The sequence below is a fragment of the Linepithema humile genome, chromosome 1 (genome assembly GCF_040581485.1).
Source record: "Linepithema humile isolate Giens D197 chromosome 1, Lhum_UNIL_v1.0, whole genome shotgun sequence".
In the NCBI taxonomy this organism is placed as follows: Eukaryota; Metazoa; Arthropoda; class Insecta; order Hymenoptera; family Formicidae; genus Linepithema; species Linepithema humile.
Genome location: NC_090128.1, coordinates 30,978,837 through 30,992,971, shown reverse-complemented (window position 1 = coordinate 30,992,971; position 14,135 = coordinate 30,978,837). Strand labels below are relative to the sequence as shown.

The 14,135-nt window shown below is 37.5% G+C and overlaps 2 long non-coding RNA genes across 2 annotated transcripts in view; one reads left to right on the top strand and one right to left on the bottom strand.

The window, feature by feature from the left end:
- Positions 1-7,929, bottom strand: part of LOC136997203 (uncharacterized) — a 228,001-nt gene extending 220,072 nt beyond the window's left edge. The window contains exon 1 of the long non-coding RNA XR_010888006.1: positions 7,144-7,929. This is a non-coding gene — a long non-coding RNA (uncharacterized lncRNA). The remainder of the gene's footprint in view (positions 1-7,143) is intronic.
- A 508-nt stretch (positions 7,930-8,437) lies between these two features.
- On the top strand, positions 8,438-8,938 carry LOC136998465 (uncharacterized). The gene is made up of 2 exons (XR_010889046.1): positions 8,438-8,627; positions 8,725-8,938. It is a non-coding gene; the product is annotated as an uncharacterized lncRNA (long non-coding RNA).
- Positions 8,939-14,135: the final 5,197 nt, after the last annotated feature.

Below are 14,135 nucleotides of genomic sequence, written 5' to 3'. Positions count from 1 at the left end.
TTGGAGAAAAATGGAAAGGCTGTACGTCCTTTAGTTGCAATTTCAACTCTGCATTTACTTTTGGCTCTCTTAGACGCTCGGGCTTTACGTATTCTTTGTCGAACATATCTTTAAATTCTGCCTGTTTATCTTGCGCAATTTCGGAATTAATTATTATCAAATCAGTTACATTATCTGTAGTTTCCGTTACATTTATGTTTAGGATCTCGTCGCCATTTTCATCCTTATTATTTATGAGCTTATTTACTTTGCCAAAATCAAACTGTTTTAAGAGATCTCGGCCTATTATCATCGAAAATGACATAGTATTATTAGTAACAATATAAAGGTTAGTTCCTATTTCCTTTATCTTATCGCAAACAATATTAACTGCAGTAGTACCAATAACATTCAGTTTACTTTTATTTATCCCAGAAAATCGGTTTGAGATATTCGCGTAGCTAACACAACAACTAGGAATTACTTTTTCTTTAATGAAGCTAATCGGACTTTCCGTATGTATTGTGGGATCCGAATATTCCCGCGCTGACCAATAGAAAATTGTCACGCCTAGAAACGAGAGTTTTTGTTTATTAATAAGAGTACACTCAAAAAAATGATCTTGCAATAATAGCTAAAATTTTCTAGGTGTAAAAAATTAACTAAAACAGATAAATGATTAGCAACTGTTGTGATATTGCATATGTAATTACTTAATCAGTTTAGATGACAGAAACAGAATATATATCTGTATTGTTTGTGAACTTTAAAAAGAAAGTTTCTCTAAAGCGCCTATCTATATAAGATCAATCACGTGTTAGATCATGCAATGAATAACATTTAACAATGGTACCTAAATTTTTCAGAAGCTATTGCTAGAACATTACTGCTATAAATTCTGTATGTGACAAACAATGTTTTCACAGATACGAAAAATAGCGATACATTCTTGTTGCGATATCTAGAAATCTAACTACATCAGCGAAATATTTTTTTGAGTGTAGGCGCGAGGCGTCGTCCGAGAAGTTAGTCGAGAGAAGCGATCGGAAGCAAACAATTGTACACCGCCTTATTTGTTTCTTTTCATAATTAATACTTTATAATAATAAATCATATTATTCCTAGAACACTCTTTTGGGGGCTCGTGACGGGATTGAGTGAGCTAAAAACGAATTTACGCTGGTGTACGACGACGATTTATAATAACGAGTGACGACGAGTTAAGACGACGTGCGGTACGAAGAAAAGTGAGTAATTTTCGGGCTACCAGCAATACGGCGATACGACGATACGACGATTCGTGAGCGTGCCGAGAGGTAGGGTGCGAAACGAATAAAGCTGTTCCTACGACGTGTTTCCGCGTGTTATCGCGATATGAGATAAAGACGAAAACTACAACGACGAGAAAAACCTGAATGGCTTCGGTAACGAAAGATCTGAAAAATCTTAAAGTGGTCGAACTGAAGGAGATCTTAAAGAAAAGAGGTCTCAATACTGCGGGTACTAAAGTTAAACTAGTAAAGCGATTAATAAGCATTGACCCTTGCGGTGAGTGGTCACGTGCGAGTGAAAAAGAGAAAACAGCTATGGCAACTGGAAGCGGCACAGCGGATGATGCGGCCATAATGAACGACGCCAGAGATGATTGGACGCATCAAACAGAAGAAGCGAGTCAGTACGACGAACAGGAAGAGGTTAGAGAAATTCATCAGCGCGAGATCAAATTATATCGGCGAGAGAAGGAATTAGCGGAAAAGGAACTCAGGTTAGTGCAGCGCGAGCTCGAACTTTTTCGTGACTTTGTCACGAGGTAACGAAGTGCTGCCTGTTAACGAGGCGACAACATCGAGAACAAGAGGTGATCGAGCTACAGATAATGCATCGGACGCATCGGTGCCGCGAACAAGAGTAAATATTACAGCGGTGGCCGATCTTCTTCGTGAATTTAATGGCCGAGCAGAGGACTTCAAAACACGGGAAAGACAGGTGTGCTTCCTGCGAGAGGCGTATGACTTGGATGATAACCTGACGAAGATTCTAATGGGCACAAAATTGAAAGGACGTGCATTGGATTGGTTTCACTCTAAACCCGATTACATTGCGATGACATCTGATGAACTATTGGCTGGATTACGCGGCATGTTCCATCACCGACCAAATAAAATTACTTTACGACGACGCTTTGAGGATCGAACGTGGAAGAAAGGCGAGTCGTTCCACGACTATGTTCATGAAAAGGTGATAATGGCCAACCGGATTGCGGTGAACGAAGACGAGATTCTTCGATACATCATCGATGGCATCCCGGACATGAATTTGAGAGACCTAGCTCGAGTCCAGGGCTTTACCACGCGAGAAGAGATGCTGCAAGCTTTTGACGAGATACGATTGGAGGATAGGCGATATACGACTTCATCAACGACGTCTAAGACTAACGACGATAGTGCTAAGCGCAAGAATGATAAAAGTTTTAAAGACAATAAAGACAATAAAAGTGAGAAAAAGACCGCGAGCAATAAAAAAGAAAATGTGTCGGCTAAGCGTTGTTACAATTGCGGCGAAAAGGATCACGTTATTGCGAATTGTCCTTCGAAAGAGAAAGGCGTCAAGTGTTTCGAGTGTAATGAGCGTGGGCACGTAGCTTCAGATTGTCCGAGTAAAAAGAAAGTGACGACTAATTGCGCACTAATAAATTCTCAACCGCGTAAACATTCTAAAGACGTGTTAATAAACGATACTCCGGTACAAGCAATTATTGATACGGGTAGTGATATAACGATTATGCGAGCCGACGAATTTATTAAAATCGGATCACCGACGCTCGAGCGTAAGTCAATATCATTTTGCGGGATAGGTAAAGGACAGAATACGACTATCGGGAAGTTTCATGCTAAGTTAACTGTCGACAGAAATTCTTATACGATAACTATTCACGTGATTTCAGACGAACTTTCGAGACACGGATTACTAATCGGGAAAGATTTTCTAGATACCGTCGAATTAAACGTTAAGCTTGGTGTTACCACTATTAGTCCCGTGAATGAAGATGGTAACGTTCCTGCTGAAATATATCAGATCTCAATGGACAACCAGATATTAATTCGGTAGATTTGTCACACGTGCAAAGTAGTAAGCACACACAAAAGGTGCATAGTCTCTAATAGATAATTACAAGCCGGAACAAACGCGCAATGTCGGTATACAAATAAAATTGTTGTTAAGTGACGAAGAGCCAATTAATTTACGACCGCGACGATTAACTCCTGCCGAAAAAGACGAAGTAAATACTCAGATCGAAAAATGGTTCAAGGTTGGAATTATTCGATTCTCAGTATCTGATTACGCAAGCACGGTTGTACTAATTAAAAAAAGGGACGGTTCAACGCGAATTTGTGTAGACTATCGACTGTTAAATAAAAAGATTAAAGACCGTTACCCTTTGCCATTAGTAGAAGATCAACTAGACGCGTTACGAAATGCAAAGATATTTAGTACTCTTGATTTGAAAAATGGGTTTTTCCACGTGCTAGTTGAAGAATCAAGTAAAAAGTATACGGCATTTGTGGTGCCAGATGGGCACTATGAATTCAATAAAGTACCGTTCGGATTGTGCAATTCGCCCGCCGTCTTTCAAAAGTTCATTAATACTGTTTTCAAAGAATTGGTTAAAGATCATGTCGTTCTCGTTTACATGGATGATTTGATAGTTCCGTCAGTCGATTACAATAGTGGGCTCGAAAAACTTGAACGCGTATTAAAAGTGGCGAGTCAGAACGGATTAATTATCAATTGGAAAAAATGCAACTTCTTGCAAACACGAGTTGATTATTTAGATCATATAATAGAAAATGGACATATTCGTCCTTCGGAATGCAAGACTGAAGCGGTAAAGAGTTTTCCAACACCCACTACCATGCGGCAAATACAACAGTTCTTAGGATTAACGGGTTACTTCCGAAAGTTTATTCCCGGTTATTCAATTATCGCACGACCTCTCACGAATGTATTAAAGACGGGAACTAAATTTAAATTTGAGTCGTTAGAAACAAATGCATTTAATCAATTGAAGTTAATACTCACAAACAAATCCGTGTTAGCGTTGTATAGAGTTGGCGCAGAAACTGAACTTCATACAGATGCATCATCCCATGGATACGATGCTATCCTTTTACAGCGAAATATTGATGATAATGCAATGCATCCTGTGTATTTCGCGAGTGGTAAAACAACTCCGACAGAACAAAGGTATATAAGTTACAAATTGGAAGTTCTCGCTATCGTTAAAGCGTTAAAAAGATTCCGAGTATACCTATTACAAATATTTTTTAAAATTGTTACGGATTGTCGCGCTTTTACTCAGACCATGTCAAAGAAAGATTTATGTTTAAGAGTAGCGAGATGGGCACTTATGTTAGAAGATTTCAATTATAAACTTCAGCATAGGCCAGGTAAAAATATGAGTCATATCGACGCGCTAAGTCGAAATCCATTACCCATGTGTTTATTGTTAGACAAAAGCGATGACGGTTTAACAGTACGACTTCGAAAGGCTCAATTCGAGGATGAAAACATTAAGAAAATTATCCAATTAACGGAGAAAAATAAAACTCACGGTTATTCTATACGCGATGGATTGTTGTTTAGAGATGTCGACGGTGATATTCGTTTAGTAGTTCCTAAAGCGATGTGTTCTCAAGTAATTAAACGCGCGCATAAACGAGGACACTTTTCCATTATGAAAACGGAAGCGATTATTAAGCGTGATTATTACATTCAGAATTTGCGATCGAAGATCGAAAAGATCATTAAAAATTGCGTAGATTGCCCAGAAAGAAACACAAGATCGGATATACGTCTATTAGATGTCGGAGCCATCTAGTCTAAAATAATGTCTAGAAATATCTAAATTAGATGCCATGTAATTTTGTGTCATTTATTTCCTTATACAAAATTAAAACTTAATATTTACACAATAGCGATGTATTGTTTATCAAACACTGTTTAGATTACAAATTATCTTTCGACATCTAATAGATGTCTAATAGACTTCTAACAATAAGTAAATATATTAATGCAATATAGGCTTAGTTTACACCGATTGTTTAGTACACGTATCAAATACTAAATCAGCTTCTTTGATTGGTGTAGATTTTACACTAAACGATTTATACCTATCGAAGAAGCAGATTTAGTATTTGATACGCGTACTAAACAATCGGTGTAAACTAAGTCATAGCCTCATCAGGATAAAAACACAAAAATTTTGTGGTTAAAAAAATAATCTCATAAAATGTATTTTTGGTCTAATATTAATATTTACTTTGTATTTGCGCGAATCAATTTCTGTCTGTCATGATTTTGGAGATTATAAAATTAATAATGATGTCTACATATATGATCGATAGCTATACCTGCAAAAAGAAAGAGATAGCATTATGTCTGTCCTCTTTTACCCGAGGCTGTCAGCAGCATATATAATTATAATCAATTATAAATTGTTCTTTAATATTATATTATATTAATATTATATATATATATATATATACACTCACCCGAAAAAAAAGCGGTACACTGAAAATGTGGGAAAAATTCATCAAATTTCAACTGACGATAACTTCGTAAATAATAAAGATAGAAAGTTCTATAAAATATGGAAATGAAGCTAAAAATCTCTACTTTAAGAATCAATTTATTTCAATGTTGCAAAATAAATTTATTGAAAATGGCGGATGACAAAGCGCGAGCATGCAAAATTGAAAAATAATGGTTCGAGTTTGCGACGGTGCACGGTATAAACAAAAAATTGTAGCTTATTGGGATCAAAAGCGTACGAAAGTACAGAGTCTCCTCTTTAAAATGCTTTTTTATGCATCTTGATACGATGATTTTTCGCCGAGAGATTCGCATTTGAAGAAAAAGGCAGATTCTTACTTCAAATGCGAATCTCTCGGCGAAAAATCATCGTATCAAGATGCATAAAAAAGCATTTTAAAGAGGAGACTCTGTACTTTCGTACGCTTTTGATCCCAATAAGCTACAATTTTTTGTTTATACCGTGCACCGTCGCAAACTCGAACCATTATTTTTCAATCAATTGTTTTGCATCCGAAGGAGATGTCTGCAGATCTTTTGTGATTTCTCCGCCCTGACTTTTTGTTTATGCTCGACCGCACATTGCGAGAAGAGTGCTTGATTTCTCTTGATCTTTTTCTTTCGAGACGCGTTACTTATTCGTACGACTTCGTCAAAGTAAACAATAATTAATCTTTTCGCATTGAAATTATTGGTCAATTATGGCGACGATAAGTCCTGAAAAAGCTGCTCAAGTTGTAGCGTTAATTGAAGATGGGAGAAGTCGAAGGTACGTTGCTGAGGCACTTGATTTATCAGTGTCAACCGTGCAACGGGCTTATGCTAGGTACTTGGAGACTAATTCTGTCCAAAGAAGACCTGGTTCGGGACGTCCTCGTTGTACGAATGAAAACGATGACCGATTTATTGTTTTAAATTCATTAAGAGACAGACATCGAACGGCTGTTCAAATTCGAAACAATTTAAGAGATGTCCGCGAATGTAATGTATCCGTTGACACTATTCGAAACAGATTAGCGGAACACGGTCTTTTTCCGCGCAGGCCAGCAAATGTACCTTCGCTTATGCGTCGCCATCGCGTAACTCGACTCAATTTTGCTGTCGAGCATGCAGGCTGGACATATGCAGAATGGAGTACCGTTCTTTTTAGCGACGAATCTCGTTTTTGTCTGTATTCTTCAGACGGACGAGAACGAGTATACCGTCGCGTTGGAGAACGATTTGCAGACTGTACTGTAAGTGAGAGGCCTAGCTACAATGGTGGCTCTGTAATGGTTTGGGCAGGAATTTCTGCGAATGCTCACACAGATCTCCACTTTTTTGACGCAAACATGAACGCAGATGTATACGTGAAAGACGTACTCATACCGTACGTTGTTCCGTATGCGCACTTCATCGGAGAGGACTTTTTGTTTATGCAAGACAATGCTCGACCGCACGTTGCGAGAAAAGTGCTTGATTTCTGCGATGAAGTTGGCATAAATCGACTCGAATGGCCAGCAATGAGTCCAGATTTAAATCCCATTGAACACCTATGGGACAATATTAACAGAAAAGTACGAAATCATATACCTGCTCCTCAGTCATTGCCAGAACTTCGAAGAGTTCTTGAAATAGAGTGGAATGACATTACGCAGACTGAAATTAGAACACTAATAAGAAGTATGCCTCGTCGCATGAATGAGGTAATACGCGCACGAGGAGGTCATACCCATTATTAATATACGCGCGCGCACACACAATTGTACACGCACCACCGGGAGGGTTTGGAGTCGTAAAATATCGTGGATCTAACGAGCCATGAGGTCCTTATCCCAGTGGTGCACGCGCACACACACGCATGCACGCGCACGCACGCGCACGCACACACACATACACACACACGGACGCACGGACACACGCACGCACACACACACACACACACACACACATACACACGTGCCAACATGTGCACACGGGATCAGATTTCTGCCACGTCCACGCCGTTGATCCTGGGTAACGCCAAGAGCAGAATTGACACTTATAACCGTAAGGAGAGTTTGGAGTTTTAAAATACCGCGGAGCTGATAACCACAGAATTCTTATTCTTGCAATTCGGTCTGGTTCAAAATTGAATATCTCGGCACGTAATACAGCTAGCAGGATTTTTTAAAAACCATTTTAAAAGTTTGGATGTCTAGTGTTCGAAAATTCATAACGCAATAATGTGTGATAACTTTCTCCAAAATGGCGGATGACAAAGCAAAAGCATGCGAAATTGAAAAATAATGGTTCGAGTTTGCGACGGTGCACGGTATAAACAAAAAATTGTAGCTTATTGGGATCAAAAGCGTACGAAAGTACAGAGTCTCCTCTTTAAAATGCTTTTTTATGCATCTTGATACGATGATTTTTCGCCGAGAGATTCGCATTTGAAGTAAGAATCTGCCTTTTTCTTCAAATGCGAATCTCTCGGCGAAAAATCATCGTATCAAGATGCATAAAAAAGCATTTTAAAGAGGAGACTCTGTACTTTCGTACGCTTTTGATCCCAATAAGCTACAATTTTTTGTTTATACCGTGCACCGTCGCAAACTCGAACCATTATTTTTCAATTTTGCATGCTCGCGCTTTGTCATCCGCCATTTTCAATAAATTTATTTTGCAACATTGAAATAAATTGATTCTTAAAGTAGAGATTTTTAGCTTCATTTCCATATTTTATAGAACTTTCTATCTTTATTATTTACGAAGTTATCGTCAGTTGAAATTTGATGAATTTTTCCCACATTTTCAGTGTACCGCTTTTTTTTCGGGTGAGTGTATATATATATATATATATATATAATATTTTTACGGAAAAATTGTTTTAGTAATTTTAATTTTTGCGGGTGCTATATTGACCAATCAATATCGATCATTTATATGATTGGTTACGTTGCCTTTCATACCGCTCAGGCTCAACAAGTATTGCCGCGCGAATGCCGTAACCTATTCACGTGTTCACGTGCTGTGCTGTCTTGTGTCTCGTGTGTGCTGCTATAAAACAGTGAAAAATGGATAATGAAAAGAAACCGGTAAGTGCACGATTTTTTTCCCAAGGAAAAATTGATTGTGCTTTATCTTGTGATTTAATATCTTTGTGTACTTTAAAGTAAAATATTACGCTTTTAGGTTAGTTCGCATTTGCAAAAGTTCGCGTTGCATCGCATTGTACACTCTTTAGTTCTTTTTTCTCTCCAACGCCTGAATATAACGTTCTTCTCATTTTAAGTGCGAATTGTATACAAGTGTACAAAATAGCAACGCAACAATAACAAACCTTTTGTTTGTTTTACTTCTAATAATGTATAAACTCAATTTTTAGATTATACTTCTTTAAAGATTTTGTCAACTTTGTCTTATTAAAATTTTAGATCTAGAAAATATTAGATTATTTTTTATCTTATTAGAGTATTAGTAAAATTGAACTTAACAAATTTTATAATAAATATAATTAAATATTGTGTATGTATTCGCAAAAAAATTTGAATAATGTAGAAATGTATCGTATAATATATTCTACTGTAGTAATATAAGTACCTACTTTAGAAATCTTATAAATATTATTATATTATATATATTACAATTATGTACTGTGTTAAATGTATATTATGCAGTATTGTTTTAAGGCTCAGTGAAACATATACTAAGAAAAAATACAGCATTGTAGTGTATGCGTCAAATGATATTAAAGATATAAATGCGCAAGCATCCTACAATGCTGTATTTTTTCTCAGTATATGTTTCAGTGATCCTTAAAACAATATTGCATATTATAATAAAACAATGTACTTATGTACTACATATAAATAAATCTGACATTACATTACACGAGACTATAATTTTGACAGTTCATTAATATATATTAACAATCCGTTGGGTTAAGCCCATATCAGACTACGTATTAAAGATTGAAGATTGGAATTTAATTAATCAGGACAGAAGACTAAAATTTCTTTGTTCTGTTTAGTCAAATTTCAATTTTAATTGTTAATGCATGGTTTGATACGAGCTTTATATAAGCTTTATATAAAGCGTCTAATCAACATTTATAAGACATCTACAAGACGTCTAATAGATGTGTCTAATAGAAACCATTTCGACGTCTACCGAGATGCAAAAATCAACTTATTTTAGATCTATCGAATAGACGTCAACTAGACATCTATTCGACTTTACGTTTCTCCCTGGGTGTATATTAGCTGATAAGCGTTTCGGCAAACAAGAAGGTTTTCTGCTACTTATTGATAAGGGCGAAGTTCCTTTAGACACGTATCACGTTGATCATTTGGATCCTTTAGCGTCAACGCGAAAAAACTATCGCCATATATTTGTTGTGATTGACAGTTTTAGTAAGTTTACGTGGTTGTATGCAACGAAGTCCACCGGAACAGCAGAAGTATTAGATCGATTGAAGCGACAGTGTTCGGAAACCCCCAAAGAATCATTTCAGATCGCGGAACTGCGTTTACTACAAAAGACTTTGCGGAATATTGTAAACAAGAAAATATCCGACACGTTTTAATGACAACAGGAATACCGCGTGCAAACGGATAGGTGGAGCGCGTTAATCATACTTTTATATCTTTGTTAACTAAGTTAGCTGCTCCGAAATCCGAGGAATGGTATAGATACTTAGATATTGCACAACAATGTTTTAACACGACGATACAGCGAAGTATCTCAATGACGCCGTTTCAATTATTGTTCGGCACTCATCCACGATTACGCGAAGATCATAATATTCGCGAACTACTTGAACAAGAATGGGCGTTAGCCTACAAAGAAAACCGTGATGAGTTGTGAGTTTAGGCAAAAGAGAGTATCGCGAAGGTTCAACAAGAAAATCGACGAAATTTTAATAAGAAACGAAAAGCAGCCTTAAATTATCGAGAAGGAGATCTTGTAGCGATAAAGCGTACGCAATCGGCTCCGGGCATAAAGCTTGCTGCAAAATATTTTGGGCCCTACGAGATATCAAAAGTCTTACGAAATAATCGTTATTTGGTTTGTAAGGTAGGCGAACACGATGGACCACGACAAACGTCATCGTCAGCGGACTTTATGAAGCCTTGGTTGCGTTGCGATGATAGTGATAGAAGTTCAAGCGAAAGCGAAACAGAGATCGCAACTGAGAACATTCGAGGCGAATGTTAATGCAGGACGGCCGAGTGTGGGATCCGAATATTCCCGCGCTGACTGATAGAAAATTATCACGCCTAGAAACGGGAGTTTTTGTTTATTAATAAGAGTAGGCGCGAGGCGTTATCCAAGGAGTTAGTCGAGAGAAGCGATCGGAAGCGAACAATTGTATACCGTCTTATTTGTTTCTTTTCATAATCAATACTTTATAATAATAAATCATATTATTCCTACACTATTAACACGTCAACTACTATTTCACAACCGAACTGCGGACTGTTAAATTTTAATGTCATCTGCTCTTTAAAGTCATTAATTTCCTCTGCAGCTTGTATGCAATTAACCTGTCTTGCTTCTATTCTATTTGTACACTCGTTACTCATATGTCCCTTTTCTCCGCATCTATAACAATTGCCTGTTTCGCGCTTAGGTATCTTACAGTTTTTTGACATGTTGCCAATTTTACCGCAATTGTAGCATCTTATCTTCGTTTGCGCCACACTGGAATCCTCTCCTGTCTCCTTCTTTACATAAACTCGTACCCCTTTCTGGTTCCTGCTCCATGTCTTATAATCGCGTTCTGAACGGCTCTTGGACTCCGTCAAACTGATATTCTCGAAAGCGGCTAATAGCTCCGCTCCTGAATCGAATTGCTGCAACCGGGCCTGATTTCTCAATTGTATGTTGGATATGCCGTCGATGAGATACTCTATTATCTCTTCCTTGTCCACTGAAACCCGATTTGCCAAAATGATTTTTTCGTGATAATAGGTACTGAAACTTTCGTTGGTTTTCCAAGCTCGCTCCTCGAACTGTCTTCGTCGCTTCAGCTTACTTTGCCGATGGTCAAACATTTTCTTCATTTCCGTCAATATTCCCTCCATATTTAGTTTAATGTGCTCGGGACGGGAATGGAACCACTCCATCGCTCTTCCTTTAAGTCGCGTTCCCAACAGCAACTTTGCATTGTTTATATCTATTTGATATGTTGATATCAGTAGCCTCAACTGTTTTTCCCAATTTGGGAATAGGCCTTCTGATCCGTCGAATTCACTTAACAGCTCACTTACTGCCTTGATGTTGATTCTTGAGTGCTTTCGTCTGTTCTGCTTCGCAATAATTGGTTCTCTCTCTCTCTGCGATCTGCAGCTCTCTTTCCATTAGCCGTTGTTCTCGTCTTAGTAATTCGAATTCTTTCAGCACTTCCTCTGACATTCCATTTATAAGTGTACGTGCACTGTCTCGTGACAATGTCGAGAAATCGTCTTCTAATGCTTCGTCTCTCACTGATGACGCCGCATTCGTTTCAGCTCTTTCTAGCTCACGCATCCAGTTGCTTTCTGGATCTACCTCTCGCAGCCTCGCAATCAATTCCGCTTTGTTTCCAATTGAGGATAATTGCCACCTTTGCAATATTTCCTTCAATTGCACGACCTTAAATTTATTTGGATCCGACATGTTTCTAGTACACTCGGAAGTCTTTCCAAACAACGAATATTTCTTGGAATGGCGTTTAGCCCACGCGACTGCTAAATATTCTCACGGTAATAGGCTCATCCACCGTACTGTTCAAAATACTCACTGCAATTGATTCTTACTGTAGCCGAATCGTTTGAATCGTTTATCGTTTTATTCGAATTGTTCGAATCGTTTGTCCCATTTCTAATAAAATTTGTAGAAACCTAAATGCGGTAGTGTTTTCCTTATCAATTTATAGAAGCCTACATACGGTAGCACTTCTCTTTTGTAGAGACTGAACTAAATCAATCCCGTTTTTAATAAAACTGTAGCAGTAGCCTAAATACGGTAGCGCTACTCTACTGTAGCACTAAATACGGTAGCGCTACTCTACTGTAGCACTAAATACGGTAGTGCTATGTAACTGTGGTGAGTGCAAGAATAAATAAAGACTAAAGATTCAAACTTTATAGAATATACAACTTTAATCTTTCGCAATGTCAGGATCTTTTTCTCGACTGCTCGACTTCGTCGGGATCCCGGTTTATATACCTTTACATCAAAGATGCCGCTAAATTTTATTATAATAACTATTCGCCGCTAGCTAACAATCGTATCAATATCCACCGATAGTTTACAATAATATAATTCTTTATAATATGCCGATGACGAGATGACTCGCTCGACAGTTGCATTTCTTTTCGAGGAATAGTAATCGCAGGTCTAAGGTTTCACTAGGTCAGTAGGCACTAGGCCAGCGTATAATATTTCACCGCATGATCAAAGCCGCTGCCGCCGCATAATAAAAGCGCTAATTCTAAGAAGACAATTATAAATCAAGTATAATACTACTATATTGTATTGAATGAACTCACATAAATTGCACTGTGTTTATAAAAACGTTTATTATGTTTTAAATACAGAAGAGTGAACAAGACTCGGCTTGTGCACTGTCACGAGACTCGGCTCGTTCTATATAAGACTCGGCTCGTTCTATATAAGACTCGGCTCAGATATATTCGCTATTTGTAAGACTCGGCTTAGAGATATTGAGAAGACTCGGCTTCTAATCGCTATAACTTCAGGAACGATTCTGTCTGTCTTCGGAACAATAGCGATATATATAGAAAAATCCTAGGTTACCAAGGAACCAATCGGCTTCGAGAACCAATCCGAATCGTTGTTTTTAAGGAAATAGGAAATAGGATAAAGTATTGCAATTATGACAATAATATGTATAACCTTATTTGTAGTAAATCTCATTTTCTACATTATTTGTTTGAAAAATTTTTTGATACCGGAAATAGTTGCGGAGATAATCGTAATAAAACGTTTTTTTGCATGTTTTTTCAAGATGGCGACCAAAATATGGCCGACCGCCAAATATTATTATTATATTTGTGTTCAGAAGGCAAAAATACATGGGAATTGAGCATTTTTGTCCATTACTTTTTTGAGGACCATATTCCCAAGGTTTACCCAATAGATTTCCACATCACTTGTGAGGTACTATTATTGACGCGTTCTTCAACAATAGTACCTCACAGGTGATGTGGAAATCTATTGTCCCATATTTATTATCTTGTTGCATTTGTGATATGGACACTCCTGAGGCTGAGTATCGCGCACCTTAGTTACGCGTGTGTTAGCGCGTTTGGCGACTTGTTGCTAGCATGCGAGCGGCAAAAAAGGGACGGGAAGCGTCAATCAGAAGATCGAGCCGAAAGTTGCAACTAATTACCATCTCTGCTATAAATAATATTACTATTAATAAATGATTAATTAAAAATTCACAAATTTTACAGCCGTATTGTATATTTTTAACTTTTGATGTTAGAATTCGATACGATTGCAACTCAATAAAATGATTCTTATCTTTTCGACTTTCTTTTAAGCGATTTTTCGGAATAGAATATTATTATAATGACTCTTTTTTACCTTAC